Here is a 10,455-nt window from a genome sequence, read left to right as displayed (position 1 = left end):
AACTCAAAAAATAAAATTTAATTGAACATTAATGATTATGGTTTTGAACTTAGACGGAATAAGCCTTGCAGTCTTCTGTGTAAGAAGATTAAAATGAAAAAAGTGATGAATAGAAAAAAATCAAGGGAAGAGGGAAAAAAAGAGCTTGAAAGAAACAAATTATTGTGGGGAAGGATTAAAACGCAGAAATGAAAAAGGAAGAATAGAAAAACTGCTTTGAAGCTAAAATCCATAGAGAAAAATAACAAAATTTGAAATACTAAACATGGAAAATATTACTTCCTAAAATCATGAATCTTAACCAAAAGTAATGTATTAAGCATCTGTTTGAATTGACTTGAAAATAAGGTGTTTTTCGATAAATTTATTTTTATTTAAATATTTTTCACAAAAATTGTTAAAAATACACTATTCGGTTCTAATTTTTTTTCAAAATAATTTATTTTTAAGAAAATACATTCCAAACACGCCAAAGATCTCACCATTACTTTCTGAAATTTGCCTCAAAAAAGGTAAAAGCATAAAAAAGAAAACGAAAATCTTTTTAGTCGGTTGAGTTTTATGAAATAAATGCAATTGGTCGTTTCAATTTGAGCTTCGTACTATGTCTACATTTTCAACTCGAAAACAGATGAATCACCATCTCCAAGATAATTTAGAACTAAACAACAGAGGTATTTGACATATGAATTCAATTAAACTAGTGTGACCAACTTCAATTTGGTCCATGAATTTGCTTAACCTCAAAGTATGAAAACTAGCACAAAACAATGAAAATCCTATCAGCAATTCTACTTCTCAATATCAACCGTTTTAGTAAAAGAAAAGTGGAAAACAACCGAAAATGGTCCTAAATAGTAGGTTTAAGTTTTTATCTTATAAAACTAGCATTTTCTTTTAAAACTCCTAAAAATAGTTTTTCTCGATCTATCTCGAACGAGTTCGACTATGAGATTTTATTAGAAAATCAACTTTTTTCCAACTTATCGATTGTTTTCGACTTTCTAGTTACATCTCACTAGATTATACACCGAGATTATATATATCTTGATATCAATCTCAGGCAAAATAACACCGAGATTCTATATTTTTTAGCTTTCTCGGTTAAATCTTGGGCATAATTAACACCAAATTCATATATTTGAGCTCGGTGGAATATCGAGCAGAATTAATACCAAGATTATATATATATCCAAAATCTTACCCAATTTTTTTTAAAAATTGGATCTTTCCCAAAATTTAAAAATGTTGAATCAATTTGAAAAACTCATTTGATATTTTGGAAATTCATATAATTTTGACAATAAATCATGCTAAAGATTTAAAAAATTGGGCAATAATTTGATATAATATTTAGTAAACATAAATGAATTTGGAGAAAATTTAAAAATAATATAAGATTTGGTATAAGATTTGGGAAGACTACATAAAATTAAATAGCAAATGTTGGTGTGTGACTAGGCGAGATGTACCAAGAAGACTCAAAACAATCCATAAGCTAAAATAAAGTTGATTTTTTAACTAATTCTCGGCGTCGATCTCGCCTGAGATTGACTGAAAAAAACTATTTTTACAAATTTTCAAAAAGTATGCTAATTTTGTAAGGTGTAAACCTAAACGTGCTATTTTTGATAATTTTTCGAAAACAACTCATTAGAAAATGATGATAGAGTTGAAAATTTAAAGAAAAAGATGGAGCAAAAAATGTTTTTTAAAATTAAGCTTGTGACCCACATTTATCAATTTTGCAAAAATGAAAAAATTCTTAAGCCCAACGCAACTTCACTAATGAATGAAAAAGAAAGGTAAAAAATACCATCACAAAGTAAGTTCGAGCTTCACCCTTATTAATTCTTTTATCTTCACAAAATCTCAGGGTTTACTACAAGTTTGCAACAGACTCTCTTCATCTTCACGGAATTAGTCGTTCTTCATCTCACTCCCTATTCCTTCATCTTTACTTTTGATTTCTTTCTTGGTTTCTTTGATCTTCACTTCCGATTTCTTAATTAGTCTGGTTATTATTTTTGTTGGGCTTTGTTTGCACTGATAATGGGCTTTGGATAAACCCATTGAGGCCCAAAGCTGAAACTTTCAGCTCAAACCAACTGAAAAGAAAGAAACCAGTGGCCTTTGATTCTGTGTGCTAAAAAGCACAATCCGTGTGTTACAAGATCTTGGCCTTACACATTGAGGGCTGAGATCTTCTTTAACCACTCATACAATCCGAGTGCATTTGAATGACTATCTTCAGTTTTGCATGTTTCAGATTTTAGAGAGAGAGAGAAGGCTAAGATGAGAGAACGAGATGCTGCCAAAATATTATGACATCTTGAAAAAGAAGAAGCAAACTACAAGCATGAAGAGTAAAGAGAAAGGGAAGAAGGCACAAGTTTTAACGTGGTTCGGTCTCAAAACTACCTACATCTACGGAGGAGTTGGATTCAAGTGTTGGAGATTTCTTTGAAGAACTTTTTACATATGAGTTTAGCTAGCTTTCTACTCTATTTTTCTGTACATCAAATGAACTAGCTACATATGTATTTATACAGGACTTTCAAAGTAAATCATTTACAACAAATTTTGTTTAAGTTGATTTCAACATGTTTCTTTAACAAATCTCCACCTTGAAATTAACTTCAACAAGTTTTAACTCCTCTTGTACTGACTTTATCTTCTTTATCCCTTGTCTCTCAGCTTAAACCCGATCATGTTGAGGCATTTTTGAAGTTTGAGCTGGGTGACTGCTTTGGTTAACATGTCAAAGGAATTCTCAGAGGTATGTACCTTTAACACTTCGATCTTCTTGTTTTCTATCTGTTCACGTATGAAATGGTACTTAGCATCAATATGCTTAGTTCAATTATGATATTGTGGATGCTTTGATAAGTATATGGCACTTTGATTGTCACAAAACAATTTTACTGTATCCTGTTTAATACCGAAGTCAAGTAGAAGCCCTTTAAGCCATAAACCTTCCTTAACAGCCTCTGATAAGGCTATAAATTTAGCCTTAGTGGTAGAAAGGGTTACCACTGATTATAATGTTGCCTTCCAACTTAGTACACAACTTCCATATAGGAAGATATAACTTGATAGGGACCTCCTTTTATCTAAGTCCCCTACGTAGTCAGAATCAACATAGCCTATTAGCCTATGGTCGTTTCAGTGAGATGTAAGTCTCAAGTATCAACGACGTTATATAAAGAGATTAGTCATCTCGTGGTCCAGTCTTATACAAATTTTTTGTATAGGACACCTTCACTCACATGTCTCCATATGAATGATCAAGATCAACCATCTGTAGTAGTTCACAACACTTGTAACCATCTACAAAGCGGGCTGTATCCATAGTGCCACTAGGATCAGCTATCCCTCCTTAATCCTTATATTACACACCTTTTTAGGTTATCACTTAAGGCATGATCCACTTGTATATCTCATATACTTGCTTAAGTTTACATACAATAATCATGGAGCTTTGTTTATTGGATACGAGTAAATGCAAAATAAAATAGCTCTTATTTTATTCATAGCAATGTGTACAGTTTACAAACTACAAGACTCCGGGAGAATTAGGACACCAATCCCAACAGATATAACTTCATAGGGACCTCTTTTATCTAAGTCCCTGCGTAGTTAAAATCAACATAGCCTATCAGTTCTAGTTCACTATTAAGAGTTTGTTGATATAGTAGTCTAGCACTCGTAGTGCATTTTAAGTACCTCACGATCCACTTAGTTACCTCCCAATGTCTCTTACCCGGATTAGCCATGTACCTACTGACCAAACTTGTAGCATAGACGATGTCTGGCCTAGTAGAAATCATTAGATACATGAGACTTCCCACAACTTGGGAGCATGGAACAATATATCTTTAGATGTTCAATATCTATCTCTTTTGATGAGTTCTCTACTGAAAGTTTAAAATAATGTGCAATAGGAGTACAAACTGTTTTAGCTTATGTCATGTGATATCTTTTGATTAGTTTTTCACAATATTGTGTCTGATCAATGCATAACTTGTATGATGTTCTGTCTTTTTTGATATCAATGCCTAATATTCTGTTTGCACTGCCCATGTCCTTCATTTCAAATTCTGATTTCATTAATTCTTTAACTTGTTTTAAGTCCTTCATAGTAGTTCCTGATAGTAGCATATCATCTACATATAGAAGTAGATAAATAGGATTAGCATAGGTTTTAGTGTTTATATAAACACAACTATCATAGGAACTCTCAACAAACCCATTCTTCTGAATGAAATCATTGAATCTTATGTTCCAACACCTAGGTGACTGTTTAAGTCCATAGATAGACCTTTTAAGTAGACAGTAATAGTCTTTTTTCCCACTGACTTCATAGCCTTTAGGTTGGCACATGTAAATGGTTTCATTTAGAAAGCCATGTAGGAATGTTGTTTTAACATCAAGTTGCTCTAGCTCTAGGTCTCTTTAAGCCAGAATGGATAGTAGAAGTCTGATAGATTTTTGTTTGACTATATGGGAAAATATATCATTGTAGTCACCCCTTTGCAACTAACCTAGCTTTATATCTAGGTCCTTGACCATTAAGAACACACTCTTTAAATTTATACACCCATTTGGATGCAATTGGTTTGCATCTTTTAGATAAAGAAACCAAATCCCAAGTGTCATTCTTTCGTAGGGACTCAACCTCTTCATTCATAGTCTCTATCCACATCCTAGCTTTAGCACAACTCACCACCTCTTCAAAAGTAGAGGGTTCTAGCTCATTATTTAGATCTGAGGCATTTAGAGCTAGATTGATGTAGTCATCATATCTTAAGGGTGGCATTATAGTTCTCCTTTGCTTGTCTCTGGTTAGGCTATAGTCCCTTAGGTTTGGTCCCTCTTGCTCAGAATCAGAAACAACATCTTCTACTTCTTCTTTATGATGAGGCAACTGATCAATGTGGGTATTTGAGCTTGAAGGATCGATTGTAGGGATTAGAGAGTGCTCCACCTCAATTGTGCCTGTACTTTCTTGTGAAGCTGATTCATTTGAGTTAGGCCTTTGCATAAACATTTTCGTCTCTCTAAAAATGACATCTCTGCTTGTTACACACTTCTTCTCAGTAGGATGCCACAATCTAAAGCCTTTCACTCCTTCAGTAAACCCCAAAAACATACATTTTACTGCACAGACAGCTAACTTCCCTTTGTTCTAATGTACAAAACCTGTGCACCCAAAGACCCTTAGGTTGTTTAGGTTAGGTAGATATTTGGTCCACCTTTCTTCTGGAGTGAGTAAATCAAGTGAGGCATGAGGGCATCTGTTGAGAGTATAGACTGTATAGGAGGCTGTTTCAGCCTAAAACTTCTCTGGTAGAATAGCATCTGATAAAGGACTCCTTACTCTTTCCATAATTATTCTGTTTAGTCTCTCCCCATTTTGCTAATGTGTGTACCTCACAGTCTTGTGTCTAACAATCCCTTGCTGCCTACAGAAAACATTAAACTCTTCTACACAGAACTCAAGTTCATTATCAGTTCTTAGACACTTTATTTGACAAATAGTTTGTTTTTCAACCATAGTCTTCCACTCCTTGAATTTCTCAAACACCATATCCTTAGTTTTAAGGAAGAATATCCAACATTTTCTAGAATAATCATCAACAAAAGTTAGAAAATACCTGGCTCCACTTAAGGATTGGAAACGTGAAGGGCCCCAAAGGTCTGAATGCACATAATCAAGGATGGCCTTAGTTGTGTGTTGAGCCTTAACAAAGCTTTGCTTGGTTGCCTTGCCTATCACACAATGCTCACAGAAAGATAAGCTCCGATGAATTCCTTTAGGTAGAATTCCTTGGTTGGCAAAAGCTTAGAGGCCTTTGACACTAATGTGTGAAAGTCTTTTGTGCTAAAAGTTTCCTTCAATAGGCTCTTTGGTAGTCACAACTAGAGCTAAATGCATTTTCTGAATTTCTTGAACAACATAGACCCCATTTATTTTGACCCCTTTGAAAATAGGCATACCATTCTTCAATACTTCACAGTAGCCTTTCTTTCCTTTATACTTGCAACCAACTGAGTCTAGCATGCCCAGTGAAATCAAGTTTCTCTTCAATTTCGGCATATGTCTGACAATTATCAGTAGTTTGACTATCCCATCCTTTAGGTTGAGTGAGACTGAGCCTATTCCAACTACTAGACATGAGTTATTGTTACCCATATATACTGAACCTCCATCTAGATCTTTATATGTTCTGAACTAGTCCTTGTGAGGTGTCATATGAAAAGAGCACCCTGAATCTAGAACCCAACCTAGGTTCTTAGCTGGTCTAACATCATCAACTCTTTGATTTGATGTAGCTAGGGCATCTAAATAGAAAAAAAGAGTCCTCCTCTACTGAAGCTTCTCCTGACTGGTTTGTCTAACTTTTCTGTTGTTGTTGTTGTTGTTGTTTGTTCTTTTATTCATTTTTCCATTTTAGGGTTCTGCAATCCTTGATAAAATGCCTAAACTTCTTGCAACATTTGCATCTAATCTTGGATTTTTCTTTGCCTTCTTCTGTGGAATTCTGCTTGCCCTTTTCTTTGTTGTTTTTCTTAGATTTGCCTTTTACAAATAGATCTTTAGCACTGGGTTTCTCTTCCTTGTTAGTTAATAACTCCATTTCTCTGATATTTAGTGCTGAAATGATTATATTAGTTGTTACTGAGTCTCTTCCATACTTTAAAGTTGTCTTGACATCTTTGTAAGAGTTTGGAAGTGAACTAAGAAGTAGAAAGACTTCATTATCTGCCCTAATGTCTTCACCTTAAGTCTTGAACTCAGCTGTAATTTTTTTAAAATCATCAAGGTTTTTCTGTTAAGGTCTTTGAAGAGCTCATCTTGAAAGTAAAAAATCTCTCTCTCAAGAAAAGCTTGTTTGAAAAATTTTTAGTTTCATACAATTCATTCAGCTTCGTCCACATTTTAAAAGTTGTTTCTTGATCAATAACTTGCCTTAGTACACCGTCAGATAGGTTTAGGACAAGTGTTCTATGAGCAATTAGCTCCATATTCTCCTTTTCTTCTTCTTCCGTGGTAGTGATAGGAAGCTTAGATGGGTCTTTTAGAGCTTTATGTGCCCTCTGTTTCCCTAAAACAACCCTTATTTTTGCCTTCCATAAGTTGAAGTCACCTTTCCCATCAAACTTCTCAATATCATATCTTGCAACATCTATCTTGAGCTTTCTTTACAATTTTGATTGCTTCAAGATTTCCTTTCTTTAAATCTTGAATAATGTTCTTTCTTTTCTTGCAGGCTCTAATACCACTTTGTTGGGCTTTGTTTACATTGATAATGGGCTTTGGATAAACCCACCAAGGCCTAAAGCTGAAACCTTCAGCTCAAACCAACTGAAAAGAAAGAAACTAGTGGCCTTTGATTCTGTGTGCTAAAAAGCACAATCCGTGTTACAAGATATTAGCCTTACACGTTGAGGGCTGAGATTTTCTTTACCACTCACACAATCAGAGTGCCTTTGAATGACTATCTTCAGTTTTGCATTTTTCAGATTTTAGAAAGAGAGAGAGATAAGCTCAAGAGAGAAGGCTGAGATGAGAGAACGAGATGCTACCAAAATCTTGTGAGATCTTGAAGAAGAAGAAGAAGCAAATTATAAGTATGAAGAGTAAAGAGAAAGGGAAGAAGGAAGACACAGGTTTTAATGTGGTTCGACCTCAAAACTGCCTACATCCACGGAAGAGCTGGATTCAAGTCTTGGAGAGTTCTTTGAATAACTTTTTACATATGAGTTTAGCTAGCTTTCTACTCTATTTTTCTGTACATCAAATGAACTAGCTATTTATGTATTTATACATTACTTTCAAAGTAAATCAGTTACAACAAACTTTGTTTAAGTTGATTTCAGCATGTTTCTTTAACAATTTTCTTTATCATACTAGTTTCTTCCTTCATTTCTTTCCATTATGTCGACACTCTTCTTTCCTTCCCACTTCCCCTACTCCCTTCTTCTTCCTTCTCTTTCTCTTTCCCTTTTTCTCTTTTTTTTTTTTTTTGAAAATATTCTCGAAACACATAATGGGAGAAATCACCACTCACACCATCCTTCTCAAAACAACAAATTTGACTCAGCCTCTCTCGATTTCAAACTTGGGGATTTTCTACTGATACAAATAAGAAAAACAAGCTTTATGGTAGCTCCTTTTTCCTGAGAGAGACCAGAAAAAAGTGAAAAAAATATATGGATTTCTTTTGGTAAATAGCCATTTTTTCTATCACATTTATCTCTTCCATTTGTTTCCTCTCTTCTTTCCATTTTTTCCTCTCTTTTTTCCATTTTTTTTCCTTTTGCTTTGTGGGGTTGAAGATGGAAAGGGCATTTCTCATTGTTATGTGCTGACTTTGTTTCTTTGCCTTCCCCCAATCTCCTTGTGGTTTCTATTTCTGCATCTTTGTTGTTATGTGCTTTGATTTTTCAAGGATTCGTTCAATGCAAGATCTTGATTGCCATTTTTGTCTTTTGAGGTGTGAGGCAAGAGAATAAGGAAAATGAATATTTTGTGGGTATTGTCATTTGATTCCACAATTAGTAGTTTTAAAATTGTCATTGCCATTTGATTCATTTTTATTCTTGGACACATAGTTAGCTATTTTTTATATTGTCGATCAATTATCTTCTAATTGCCTATTGATCACCTTTTATTTTTTTGTCAATTAGTTAGTAGTTTATGATATTATCCCATGATTGCATTCTGATTATTCTTTGATTATCTTTTATTTTTTTGACACATAATTAGTAGTTTCTAATATTGGCTACTAATCAAGTATTAGATAGATGTAGCAGATATCAATTAGATAGCAATCACATGACATCAAATAGAAATCACAAAGTACTTAATATCTAATGAACAATCACATAGCAATGTGACAGTCAGATATCAATAAAATAGCAATCACATGGTAATCAAATAGAAATCATGAAGTACTTAATATCTAATGAAAATCACATGACAATCAAAGATGACAATCAGGTAGCAATCATATATCAATCAGATAGCAATCGTATGACAACCATAAAGTACTTAATGTCTCATGAAAATCAAACCCACACCTAAGACAATTGATTTGGAAACAACAAAAAAGAAAAAATTAGGGAAGAATCTTATTATGATTTATTAGTTAGAAGTATCTTTTGTTAGGGGGTACAAAAAAAACTATACAGACTAAATATAGGACCTAAAAACTCTTTTAGTTCTAACCAACTGGCCACAATATATGTTCTCTCAATTCTAACGAATTGGCCACAATATACATTTGACCACAATATATATTCACACCCTCCCTCCAACTCAAGGTGGCAGAATAGGAACCAACTTGAGTTTGTTAAGCAAGTGCTGGAAGCGTTTAGATGACAAAGCTTTAGTGAAAATATCAGTTGGTTGCTCAATAGTGGAGATAGATCATAAAAGAAGAGTTTTACTCATGAGATGATGATGGACAAAGTGGCAGTCATTTTCAATATGTTTTATACGTTTATGAAAGACATCATTGTGAGCAATCTGGATGACATTATGATTATCACAGGGAAGAATAGTTGCAGACTGCTGAGTGACTCCTATATCAGCAAGAAGCCAGCGGAGCCATAATAATTCGGACATAGCATAAGCTAGAGCACGATATTCAAATTTAGTACTAGAACGAGAGACCACAATCTGTTTCCTACTCCACCAAGAAATGAGAGTCACTTAGGTAAAAATAGTAACCTGAGGTAGACTGCCTATTAGTAGGATCACCAACCCAATCAGCATCCGAATAGATAGATAACACCCAGGATGACTGTGAAGAAAACTGAATTCCATGCCCTTAGTACCCTTGACTAGAGATGTTCATGGGGTGGGGCAGAGACGGGGAAGACTTCCCCGTCCCCATCTTTGCCCCCTTATTTCATTCCCTATCCCCGCAAAATTCCCCAGAGGGAAAATTTTCCCGTTTGTTTTTTTAATATATTCATTTTTAGCAATTTTGTTTATTCTCAACCAAATAAAATTATATATATTAAATGAGTTATTTCCAATAAATTTTTTATTCAAAGAAAATAGTATAAAAAAACCATTACAAAAATAACACTATTATATGTGTAAAAATATAATTTAAGCCTATAATTTCTAAAAGATAAAATTTAAATATGATAATATCATATTCAAGCTTTCCATTTAAATACTACAATATTTATGGTTTAAGGTAGAAAGTCTTAAATATTAAAACAATTTAGAAATGTATTAAAGTACGAAAAGATTGAAATGAAAATTAGAAAATAACTAACTTTTTATACCACAATTTTTGTAAAAAGTATATAGATAAAATAATAATAATTATTATTATAGCTATTATAATAATTATAATTATAATAACTATTATAAACTCATATACCGTTTATGTAAACAAAATATGAGTTAATAATAATAATTATTATTATTAT

The 10,455-nt window shown here is 33.4% G+C and overlaps 1 long non-coding RNA gene across 2 annotated transcripts; it reads left to right on the top strand.

The window, feature by feature from the left end:
* The first annotated feature begins 2,179 nt into the window (after positions 1-2,179).
* LOC120070884 (uncharacterized) lies at positions 2,180-7,873 on the top strand. 2 transcript variants are annotated; one of them, XR_016527951.1, is made up of 3 exons: positions 2,180-2,403; positions 2,698-2,779; positions 7,275-7,873. It is a non-coding gene; the product is annotated as an uncharacterized LOC120070884 (long non-coding RNA). The 2 variants fall into 2 exon arrangements; XR_016527950.1 differs by having other exon boundaries at positions 2,216-2,562.
* Positions 7,874-10,455: the final 2,582 nt, after the last annotated feature.

This window comes from Benincasa hispida, chromosome 2 (assembly GCF_027475165.1).
Source record: "Benincasa hispida cultivar pf3 chromosome 2, pf3_genome.v1.1, whole genome shotgun sequence".
Lineage (NCBI taxonomy): Eukaryota > Viridiplantae > Streptophyta > Magnoliopsida > Cucurbitales > Cucurbitaceae > Benincasa > Benincasa hispida.
The sequence above is the reverse complement of the archived record's forward strand: the minus strand, read 5'-3'. Positions and strand labels throughout refer to the sequence as shown.